This window comes from Acanthopagrus latus, chromosome 22, assembly GCF_904848185.1.
Source record: "Acanthopagrus latus isolate v.2019 chromosome 22, fAcaLat1.1, whole genome shotgun sequence".
NCBI classification, from domain to species: domain Eukaryota; kingdom Metazoa; phylum Chordata; class Actinopteri; order Spariformes; family Sparidae; genus Acanthopagrus; species Acanthopagrus latus.
Genome location: NC_051060.1, coordinates 6831431 through 6843710, shown reverse-complemented (window position 1 = coordinate 6843710; position 12280 = coordinate 6831431).

The following is a 12280-nucleotide window of genomic DNA, read 5'->3' as shown; positions in this document are numbered from 1 at the left end:
TCGCCAATTTAAAAGTGTCCTTAGCTTCAAACAGGGCGATATAAGGGCTTAAAGTTAAAGTTTACAGTATATGATCTTGATATCGAATACTTGAATTCTGTTTTGTTTCTAGAATTGGATCTTTATTTTTAACCTGATGTCCCAGATGGTTTTTTAGACAAAACAATCTAGAAAGGCGCCATGAGAAACTGTTGAAAAAAATACTTTGCACGCGACTGTACATCTCTGTCTAATTTCAGATCGATAGTATGAGAAACTCTTGTCATATTCCATTGAGGGGAGCCTTCAGTGGCGTTCTTTGCTCATCTTCTGATATAACTGATGCTAGCAGTTGCTATGCTAACCCCCTGAGGAGCGGCCATGGCTGTATTCAAACGAACAGTCCCTTCTCTCGTTGGTCGTCGCATCTTAACCTGTAGGTGCCAGTAGTTCCTCATAGACTGGCAAGATGGATTAACAAGATCACATGGCTTTGTTCATTTTTACATGTGAACTCTTAAACCTGAAAGGTCCTTGATGACAAGCCAGTCTCTTGAAGTGCAGTTCATGGCATCAGTGGATTAAATGTCATATTTCTGCATGTTTGATCAAGTTGGATCTCAAACTGTCTTATTTTAACTAGTTCCGAGACAGGGAGTCTGCACAGAACGACTTTGATGTGACCAACTAATGAGACGCTGTGATGTCTGCTACAGTGGATAAATGTCATTTTTTTTTATTATCAGCTTATTTACTAAGCCTGATACTTTGTCATATTTTCAGTTACCTCACTCGCTCTGGTTTTGTACCTGACCAACAAGGCCCGATGACTTGTTGTTGTTGCAAAACGGCAATTTGCTGTTGTCTTACTGAATGAAAACTTCAAATGAAAAGAACCAAAAGGGGTTTTCACTCTGGGCTTAATCCTGGGATAAGACCCACATTAGTCCAGGGCCTGCTGTAGTGTTTATTCACTTACAGTCCCTAAGCAGTGGATAATCCCAGGCGTGTCCTGTTGTTAATTCCTCCATGTTTTTATAGTTCACTTTCACCTGAAAGATACTTGGAAACACAGAGTAAAGCACTTGAACAGTTTCCTTAAGTTTAATACCTTTAACTGACTTAGAGCTGTTATTGAAATATAGACTGAGGTGTGGCAATGATGTTGGGCTACCACACCTTTAGTAATCCTTGTTGTACTGCAGGTCTCTCCCCAGGAAGTCTTAAAGGTCTACTCAGATGGAACCTTTGAACTGAACTTTCACAAGTGATGGAAATGCACACAAAGTCAATGGAAAGATGTGAGCTGATATGACCTGCATCATTTCATCTAGGTAGTGCGAACTAAGGTGTGGATGCATCTTAAAATGCTTCCACCAAACACACACACACACTTCCTTGTACCTATACGACTGAACAGGTCGATTTCCAGTGACCTCCAAAACAACATACATGACCATTGGACGGTAATAGCGACACACGTACAGGAACTTTGTCACACCGTCGCAGTTTGGTTAGTGCCCTGACACCTTGGTCGACGAGTATGTTTGGCCCTAGTTGTTGCAGTGCGTCCTGCATAATTGGCACTCGTCGGCCTTTGTCGGTGGCTTTTCGCCTGACTGGAGGTTGAAGAGGCGGAGCTGTTCAGCTAAGCGAATCAATGCATGAGCACAGTAACAGAAAAAGAAAGGTTTGCCTTTTGCAACTCTTGATCCTCTATTAAGGTGCTATATTAGTGAGAGTGGTGTAACAATAATCTTTTGCCTCTTTTTGAACAATTATTACATTCTGCCTCCACCCTGGGTTAAGGAAAGTCCTAACTTATCATGCAGGAACATAACCTGTGAGCTCATTGGCGGTCGACTGTGGTCTTTGTGATGTGTTTAAGAGCAGCTTTTTGGCTGAGACATACGTGGCAGCAGTTTGCTTTCTTTGCTGCTGGTGCTTTGAGGTCGGTTTGATGTCTCTTGGCCAACAAAACAACTTGGTTAGGTTGAGGATAGCATTGTGATTTGCCTTAAAATAAATCTGTTACTTAAGTACCTTCAGTTACGTCGCTAACTAAGCTTATGTTATATTCATGACTTAAGTTAACTACTTTATATAACTCACCATTAACTTTTCTTTTCTCACTTTCTTTACCTGACTCCCTCCTTTGCTGCATTAATAATTACTCTGGCCACTAGAGGTCGCCATCTAGACAAGAAACACAACTATGGGTCGTAATAAACTGTTGACTTTCATGGTAATTTTTTAGTTCCATGTTTACTCTGACGTTTAAAGTCACTGGTGTGAATCTGGGTGACACCCAACTGCAGTCCAATCAAATCTGAGTCAGTTCTTTGCAGTTCACATTCTAACTACAGGCTCTGCTTTTTTGATTTTTGAGTGTGAATATTTAACCCGAGGCTTGATGTGAACTCTGGGTTGATAAGTCTGAGTGTGAAATGAGGTTAACTAGACCCGGGCTTTCTGTCGGCCTGCAGGGTTAAATTCAACAGGCCTAAGAAATGTAAGTGTGAAGAGACCTCATGTTTCGTGAATGAGATCAAATGAGGCCTGACAGCCATCCACAGTAGCAACCTACTGAGTGCGTGGTTGCTGGAGCAGCATTTATAAAGACATCTGATGTTGGTGTTTACTTCAGGTGTTAAACCTTGTCTTTGTAGATGTTTAAAATCAATCATATTCCAGTGGGGGGAGGCAGGAGTAGGTTTCTGCTCTGGAGGCCTGATATCAACAGACATTAATTACGCCATACAGCTGGAGCTGTGCACTGTAATTATGCTCTTACTTTATCTAATCAGATCTCACGAGGTTGTACACAAGATGTTTCACAGCCCGTGTGTGATCCTTAAAAAAAGGAATACTGGGTGAACTCTTCACTGCATCTGTGATTACGCCCTCTAAATATTGAACATGTTTGTGAAATGCTGCTGAGAGCAAATCATTTTATTTACTGCATGATGTCACTGTACTGGAGCAGTTTCTTTGGGTACAGTGTGTGCAGTTGAAGCATATCTCTTCAGTTTTTCAGTAGTTTTCAGAGTCACTGAACCACAGTTGCAGAGACCCCATGATATTTGTTGATTTGGGCCTTCTCCTCAGAGACATTTTGGACTGGGCTTCCTGTATTTGTTGGTCAGTGACTTAGTATTGTTTTGTTTTTGATAATTTGATATATGTTATCCACAAATACAGCACTGACAAATACTCTCGAAGACATTCTGCCATTAAAGGTTTCTGGTGGGGTCTTTGACCATTAGTGTTGCTGTAGAGAAAAGTTTCAGGGAGCTGGTCCCCGAGGAAAACATACAAATAAATAGACATTTTTGGACAATCTAACCTCGGAAACATTTTGTCACTGGAGAACTCTGATATGTCCCATACTTTCATGTAATTATGTTTATCAACAGTTGGTGGTGGAAAAGAGGATAAAAATGTAGAATTGCTGTACAAAGTATCTTTAACATACAAACATGACTAGACTTGTTCATCTGCATCTGAATCTGAGATCTGTGACATTGTTGTTATTGTTCCTCTGAATATTTAGATAAATGTGCAGCATGAGCACGAAGGCTTGCCATTGAAGGTGATGTGCTTTATAGAGAGATAAGAGAATATGAATTGAAGTCAAATTTATTAACAAAAAATAACAACACATACTCATAGTGACTCCCAAACTGACTCGACTGTTGAAGCGTACCAGCGACAGGTGTACTGGACCTTTCTCATACATGTGAAGTTTGGTTAAGCTTAGGACAACTTTGTGGTTTAGGTAAAATTAACTTATGCTACCTAAATTACATGTACCTTGGGTTACATAGGTAGCTTTGGTTCTGTTATGTATGTGTTGCAACTTTACAATGTTATTTTGATAAAATATCGACCGTCGAATGTCATGTGTTTGTTTAACCCAACCGTCCAAGCCGACCTCCTCTCTATGTCGATTTTGCCGCTCTTTTTACTACCTGTTCTCACTTCCTCCTTTGCTGCTGTAATAATGAATACAACCACTAGAGGTCACCACCTAACAAGAAACATAAATATGGGTCATAATACTTTGCCTGCACAGTCGACCTACATTGTTGTTTCTCTGAGGAGGGGCTGCAAAATGACAAAGTGCACCAGAGAGATGTTGAATTAGGCAGCCAGCAGTAAATGTCGTATGGTATCAGATTATATGGATCGTAATTTGCCTGAGCAGAATTCAGGTGATTTAGAACCAGGTTTATGGCATTTGTGAGGCCTGGAGGAAACTGAGATTCATACCTGCTGTAAATGCTGTAAAAATACCTTTTAGAAAAACATAAAGCATTCGGGATGCTACTTCAAATTAGGCTTGTTTTTGTGACTAAAACCTACAGTTTTAGTCTGAAATATTGGAAATATGATGATTGAGTTGTAATTTGTAAAATCACAATAACAGCAACAATTACTGCTACATTAATGTTGTTCTTTGAACACTTTTATCTGCTGAACAAATATGATTTGAGGGTGTTTGGTATTTTAGGAAGATCACTTGTTTATTGTACGTGATTTCTTATTTCATTTGCATGATGGTGTACTTTAAAGGAAGATTACACCACATTTCCAGTGAATCCCTCTCCAGTGTAAAATACACATCACAGTCAACAGTCAGACTGTGTATAAAGACTGTATAATACCATGTTTATTTTGTGTGTTAAACTCTGGAGGCTGATCAGCTCATCCAGTCTCACAGTTAAAGAGAAGAAAATTAATTAATACACCGGTTTGCTCACATAGGATGTGTTTGTGTTGTTCAGTCTCATTAAATTGTAATGTGGGCAATACTTTTTAAATACATTATACAATATAAACTACCTGTTGCATGTATTATAAAGCAGAGGTGTGAGTTGTAATCACATGATAAGGCTAGCAGCCTAAACCGATCAGTTTGAAACATTTTAGGAGACTGATGTCATAGGTTCAGGCTGCTGAAATGGCACTTAAGGACCCTAGAATGTCTGCTGTGGTAAAATGTAGAACACAATCACCAGAATGCATTTTGTGAGTCATAATTTCAATAAATATTTGCAGAAAGTTGTGAGGCCATTGTGTCTTTCTTTACTTTATGTATTACAAAATGTAATGATAGGCAAAGTGCCCTCACAGGTTGTCTTCATTTTTGTTCAAAGATTTGGGGTTATGACAATGTGGACTATGACATAATATTTAATATTATGGAACATTATGGAAATCTCTCAATTGCCAAATAAAATGCTAAAATGTGTTGACAAATAGGGACTTGCCCCTAAGTATAAATTCAGATTTCCTGCAGCTGCAGTTGGTATTGTTGCAGATATAAAATGTAACACTTCTGCATCTGAATGACTAAAAATGTCTAGACCTTTTGTTATGTAAGTGTTTTGTTTGACTAACATTGTTATAAATGTGAATGTATAAATGTTTTAAACCAAAGAGAATTTTATACAAGACAGCAGTGAGTTTCATTTGGTCGCCTGTCACAGTAACTTCTGCAAGAACATCAGATGGAACATCGACGAGTGAAGATGAGGAAAAGATGTCCTCGTCATTAACAACATCGGCCTGAGACGAGTCAGATAGATTTTCAGTGGCAATGGTGGTTGTTTAAAGGTGCAATATGTAAAAATTTGACTCAAGAACAACAATCATCGACAGAGTGTGAAGAACTAACTGTACTGACAATGTGTCAAAGAGTCAAGAGTACGTCAGTTTGAGTCCGGTTCTGTTCCGAGGTGAAAGACACTTTTTTTCTGAGCGCTGTCACCTTGTGCTTGCTTTTGTTGTAAACCGGCGCTCAGCAATAAAGATTGATTAATTGAGATTGATTAAATCATCTAAGTATCTAAGCTAGCATGCTAACCAGCTAGGCCAGAGCCACTTTGCATCTCAAAAGGTGATGGTGAACACCTCCAACACTCCCCCAGTGCTTTGAACCCCAGTCAGCTAATATGAGTGCTAACTGCACAGGTAGCTAAGCTAACTAGCTAATGGCAGCTTTAGCTAGCAGAAGTTAGTGATGACTGTGGTGATATGCTGCCCCATTACTTGTTCGAGCAATAATTTCACAGTTCTTGACAACACGTTGTATTATTTAACAATGATGACTCCCATGATACCGCACTGCTTAATTCTTTTGTTTTCCCACCTGAAAAAAAAAACAGCATAGACCAGCATGGATATCATGATGGGTTATGCTGGTTAGTGTTGGTTTGGTGCTGGTTTAGCACCGGCAAGGTCCCAATAAATATGCTGGCCTACCAGCATAGTCTTGCTGGTGAAGTTGCTGATGAAGCATACCAGCACAAAAACATGACATATGCTGATCTTGCTGGTCACCAGCTATACTAGTATATGCTGTTTTTTTTCCAACAGAGTTGATATTGAATCTCTTTAAAACCTACAACAGGGTTCAGCAACCTGCGGCTCTGGAGCCACATGTGGCCCTTTTGCTCCTCTGCAGCAGCTCCCTGTGACTTTGACAAAAAAAAAAAAATCACATGAAAATGAATGGTAGTTATTTTTACACACACTGCTGCAGGCCTAGAGCGAGACAGAGAGTACTATCTGTTCTAGCAAGTTGTAATTTCTGTCAGTGAATTTGAATGACCCTGAACTGATATTGTTGTGCTTTATGCTCAGGCCCGAGGGCTGAGCGCTGTGTGTGGCTGAGGAAGAAAAAAAAGACAAGAGGATTATCGCACATTGAGATAAAATGTAGTCAGAATTAAATAGAAACTGGCCCTTTGTTTTCGTTTTTTTTTTTTTGTTTGTTTTTTTAACTTTAAAGCTTGGACGCAATGTGTATTATTTAACGTAAAGCTATTTTTAATTTGAGTCATTTTTACAGACACAGGGAGGATTCAAGTGCTCAATTCTGTGTTTTGCTCTCCAATATAAAGAGCATACATTTAAACTGTACACATAATTAGAATGTTTAGCCCACTACAGAGTAGGCACATGTGAAAATATGAATGAATGTGTCAGGGCCTGCTAATAACCTTGATGGTCCAGTTTAGACATTTGAAGCTGTGTTTTGTGGCTCCAGACAGATTTTTCGGTGAGGCAGAGACATGGGTGTAGCGGACGTGGGGGGACATGTCCTCCGCACTTCCCGTATCAGTGCCCTCTGTCCCCCGCACTTTTTATAGACATTATTGAGCTCTGTTTCCTCCTCAAGATTTGTTTCCCCTGGTCCCGTCCCCATCCGAAATGGCCTGAATGGCAAAGGACGCATGCATTCACAAAAATCAACTACTGATAAAAAATATTATATTTGTGAGAGACTTTCAGTTCAAATATTATGGATTTTGGTCGAAAGTGTGCTCATTCATTCATGGGCTAAATATAAATCGCATTTTATCATATTTGTCTTAAATCCGACTTCAGGTAAAGCACATCCTGACAGGTTGGAATATTACTGAATATTACTCTGTATGAATTTGAAAGATGTGTGAGCCTCCTTCCATTTTGAACAGAGGGGGAACAGTATCTGACAGTAATATTCGAAGCTGTCAGGATGCATTCCCCCTGTTTTAAATGTAATTTTAGATCTTAACTTTAGACTTTGATAGTATATAATTTCAAAGTCCTGATGTCGGTACCCTGGTGCTCTGCTGTTTGTGGTTATGTGGTTCTTTAGCCACAAAGGAGAGGTGCAAGTGAATGAGATAGGGTAATGAATTACTCAATAGACCTCTGAACAATTTGTCCCCCTCACATCTGAAATGATGGCTACACCCCTGGGCAGAGGGGCAAGAAAGTCTCTTTTGATAGTAAAGGCTGCTGACGCCTGCCCTAGAAATGACGTACTGTTATATTTAGATCTCCAGCACCAGCTACCAAAAAAAGAGAGATGTGAGAAAATCTACGTGTGTCCATATTTATTTTGCTTGTTTTACATAATGCATTTCAGCAAATTGTCTTTGAAGACATGTATACATTTAACACCTGCTAACTGAACAGTTGTTGCTCCTATAATATACCAGCTTTCCTTAAGTGACTTCACAATTCAGTTTTTGAGTTTGGTCTCCCTACAGTTCCTACTGTAACTATACAATCAAAGAACAGTGATATAAAAAAACAAAAAACAAATTAATAAATATAACACCAACTGAAGGGTATGCATTCATTTTTCAGAAGAATTATCAATCATTAAAAAAAAAAAAAAGTCATTCAATGTCCAAAAATCCCCAAAGAACATATACTTAATAATAACAAGAAGAAATACATCAGAGTTTTAATCGAGGAGGAGGCTTTGGCTGAGAAAAATCAAAACGTTAGTCAAAGTCAGCGAGAAATGGAACGTATTCATCTAATATACAGGAAAATGTATCGTTGTTAAAGACCGCAGTGCATCGACAAAGCTTGTGATGGAGAGTTCGATTCCATAATGATGCTTTATGGGAAGAAATGCGAGTGAAATTCAATTTATAAATCAGTTAAAAAATGACACCATTGACTTCATTTTCATGTCATAAATTATAGGCAGAGCTGGCGACTTTTATCAGCTCTGACTAACTGATCTTTACAGTGCATGTACTGTCATTGCTGCCTGATTTACATCGTCAAAACTGAACGCTACGGTTATATTTTCTCTTTTATTTAATAGCCATTTACTGTCAAACATACGAGCCAGATGAATGCAAACAGCAGAGGAAGAGACTCCAAGCATCAAGGCTCAAAACCCAGTGCCTCGACAAGCGGGGCCTGATCTGCAAACATGAGGTCTGGAGTCACATCATGTCTGCTCACCACCACTGGCACCACCACGGAGGAGCACTACCGTCTCAACATACCGAAATGAATTCAAAATGAAGGGCGATCATGCTTGACATAAATAAATAAGTAATCCTGTTCAAATACTGTTTTTTTCTCACCATGTGTTAAAGAGCATGCACATCCAAAAGAACAAATCACAGGTTCTGACGAAAATGTCAAATCTGCCTGCTGTTTTTCTCCCATGCAAAAAGTCTCGCCGACAGGATGTGACGTTCTGAGCTGCAGAGCAAACCGGAGAGGCTGAGGAAGCTTCCGTCTGGTTCCGTGTGTTTCCATCCACTTGGCACCTTTTGGCATTAAAAAACAGAGTGGAAACCCTGTAAAGTGTCTGAGGTGGAACAGTTGGTGTTCTGTTAAACAATAGCCCAAAGAATGTCTTGTCCGTTACCTTCATTGTAGTGTGGATATTCGTGCATACATCACTCCTGCATTTTTAGGAGTCCCTGACTAATTCCATAAAGTTTTTTCAACCAGTAACAATAACAATGGTCAATTTTCACTAAAAGGTCCCAAATTTAACAAAGCCAACCTTGGGGTAGGTGAAATGGTCCTCGACTGGCTCTCAGATCTGTGTCTGAGGTGGAGACACTGTTTGACTACAGTAACATGCAGCTTGGCATAATGTAGAGTATGATTGTTAAACAAACGCATGTTCAGCAAGAACTAAAGTCACGTTGACCAATCGACTATTCAGTTCTTCTTTGGAACCCCTGGTGGATATACGCATCATTTATGTGTTATGTGGGTTGGAATCAGCACATTGTTCCATTATGATGCAGCTCCTCTAATGGTCCTACAACGAGGTCTAAACAAAAATAAATACTTAATAAATGTACTCGGGCTGTAAGCAGGCTGCCATATGTTTAAGGAGAGAGTGTTTGATTGGTAGGCTGTCACACTGCTTAGTCACCACAGGAAATATATATGTGTACATGTATTATGGGTTTTTTGGCACAAAAGCTGCTCGCGAGCCCTGCTAATGGTGGACAGCATCAAATATGTTTGAAGGGGGAAAACAGCAGACACATTCATCCTTCAGGGCTCACCGGCATGAAATTCGTTTTAATGAATGAAGGAAGTCAGAGTTAATAGAAGAGGAAGTGACCTCATGCTGCAAAATCTCAGCTGGAATGTAACTGGCTTCATATTTCATTCATTCATTCACGTCTCCCTACAGGCCGCACGCCACTGCGAGATCTTATTTTGCATGGGAGAACAACAGGACGTAGGCTCTACACTTCCTTCTTCCTGGACATGGTGTAAGGACAATCCCAGGTTTCCAGTCAAAGCCAGCAGAGAGATGAATCATTGGCGTTCACTTTTGTTGAGATGGCTGAATCAAAAATTCAGAGAAAAGGACGACCTCCTGGGCGGTCTAACGAATGTGAAGTTTTCCGTCAATACTGGGTCGAAAACAGGTTTCTGTCATGTGTTCATCAATACTTTGTTCCAAGGACAGCAGGAAAGACATAAACAACAACACGGAGAGAACATTCGAAATGCTGAATTTCTTCAAATAAAAAAACAAAAAGAACAGACTCTTGACTTCATAATTCTGTTTACAGTTCATACAACAATCTGTCACCTGCATCATAAACAAGGTATATAGCAATCTTAATAAAATACTGACAAAAGGAAAAAAACATTTAAAAATCTTAAATGTGTGGCGAGGAGCGAAGCGCCGCCCGATAAAGTATATTTGCAATAAAAATTAAAGTCTTTACTTGTGTGTTACTGTGTTTTAAGTTCCTCTACATACAATAAGTTTTACAACCGAACAAAGTCGCCTCTGGCACCGACTTCTAAGAACCTTAAAAATAACCTGCAGGACGTGTGAGATTCAGTTTTGCTATATTCAAGCAGTATACAGATGTTTATTTAATGTAAACTTTGTATCCTAACAACTGGAAGCATCTACAGTGGCTGTGTGTGTGTGTGTGTGTCTGCGTGTGTGTCTGTGTGTGTCTGTCCCTGCTTATGGTACAAATCTGTGTTTTCCTTCACAATTCCTCCCGAATAACTCGGACTGACGCTGATACAGTAAAAGCTCGACTGAATCCTGATTTCACAGCCCGTCACTGCTCGACGGCGTCTGTGTTTTTTCACTGCAAGACAATACATCGCAGTCTTTACCGAGCCGAACACTTGACGCACGCGGTCTGACCCACAGTTTCTTAAAGTCTCTCTGACGTGCACAAAACTGGCAGTTGCTGTATTTCCCCTTCAGGAAGTATCAGTGATTGCGTTCAACTGGTCTGACGAAGCAGGAGGAGGAGATGCCTGAAAATGGCTTAAACACAAATAACATCTGTCAAAAAATGACATTAATCAGAAAAGTAGTACAGTTAAAACGCCATCAGCAGTGACGCTGATAAACATTTGGATTCAAGATCATGTTCTCATGAGTGCGTTTTACTGTTAATGACCGTCACTGGCTTGCCGAGAAAACAACATTTCTGCAAAAGCTCATTTCTGTTTTTGACACATGTAAAGTTGTTTTAAACATTTTAAAATCACATTGTATGCTAGCTGCTGAGCCGACCGTTAGCGACAGTTTGCAGCAGCTAGCTGTCAATCTGGTTATACGCTGCCCCCTATCTGCTTGGAGTATGAATTCGACAGCTGGCTATCTAACATATTGCACCTTAACACTTGGTTGAAGATGGGAAAAGATTATAGCCATGTCTTAGTTTTAGATCTCGCTTGTGATTGAACTGTCAAATGTATCACTGTGTTGATCACATGAATCCGAGACCGATTCTTCAGGGTTCCTTTCTGTCAGAAGGTCAACTTTGGTCTCATATTGCAGTTTGAATTATTTTCATTGTAGAAATAAAGGGCATGTGTTCAGGATACAGTCTCGTCCAGCAGCAGTGAGGTTTCAGATCGTAGCCAGCTGAACTGAACATCATCTAACCCTCCCCTACGGTGGCTGAAATCAACACAGAAAATGTGAAAGTCCCTCACGGGAGTCTGTGATTGGTTTGTCCACCTGTAGAAACATGGCGGACGAGCTTCCACTGGAGATATAAAAAAGCTAAAGGTAACAAAATGACAGCGGCTCTTAGTTTCAGGTGATTGTACAAAATCGAAAACGTTAATTTTTGCCAATAGATCCTCCCAGATCCTACGCACCTGAAAACATCTGAACCTGGCCAAATACATGTAAGAAGCAGCCGCCTCTAACAGGAAGAAATATTGTTGAGATTTTCTTTCTTTCAGTGTATGTTTGCATGCTACTGTTGCAGCTCGACAGGTGTAGCAACAGCAACTAACGTGAGCAGGGTTTAGCAAAAGGGTCGATTATTGTGTGAACTAAGAAGTAAGCACATGGGACTTTGCTGTTATGACTAATACGAGTGAGCAACTGAACACTCATAACAGGTTTTCTGAGGACTGAAATGCCAAATTGGGGAAAAAAATACCACCGTCCCATGTGGCCGAGCGTTACGGAACAACCAGTGGGGCCCGACGGATCACGCTGAGCCTGAAGAAGGAACCGCCAGTCTAACTC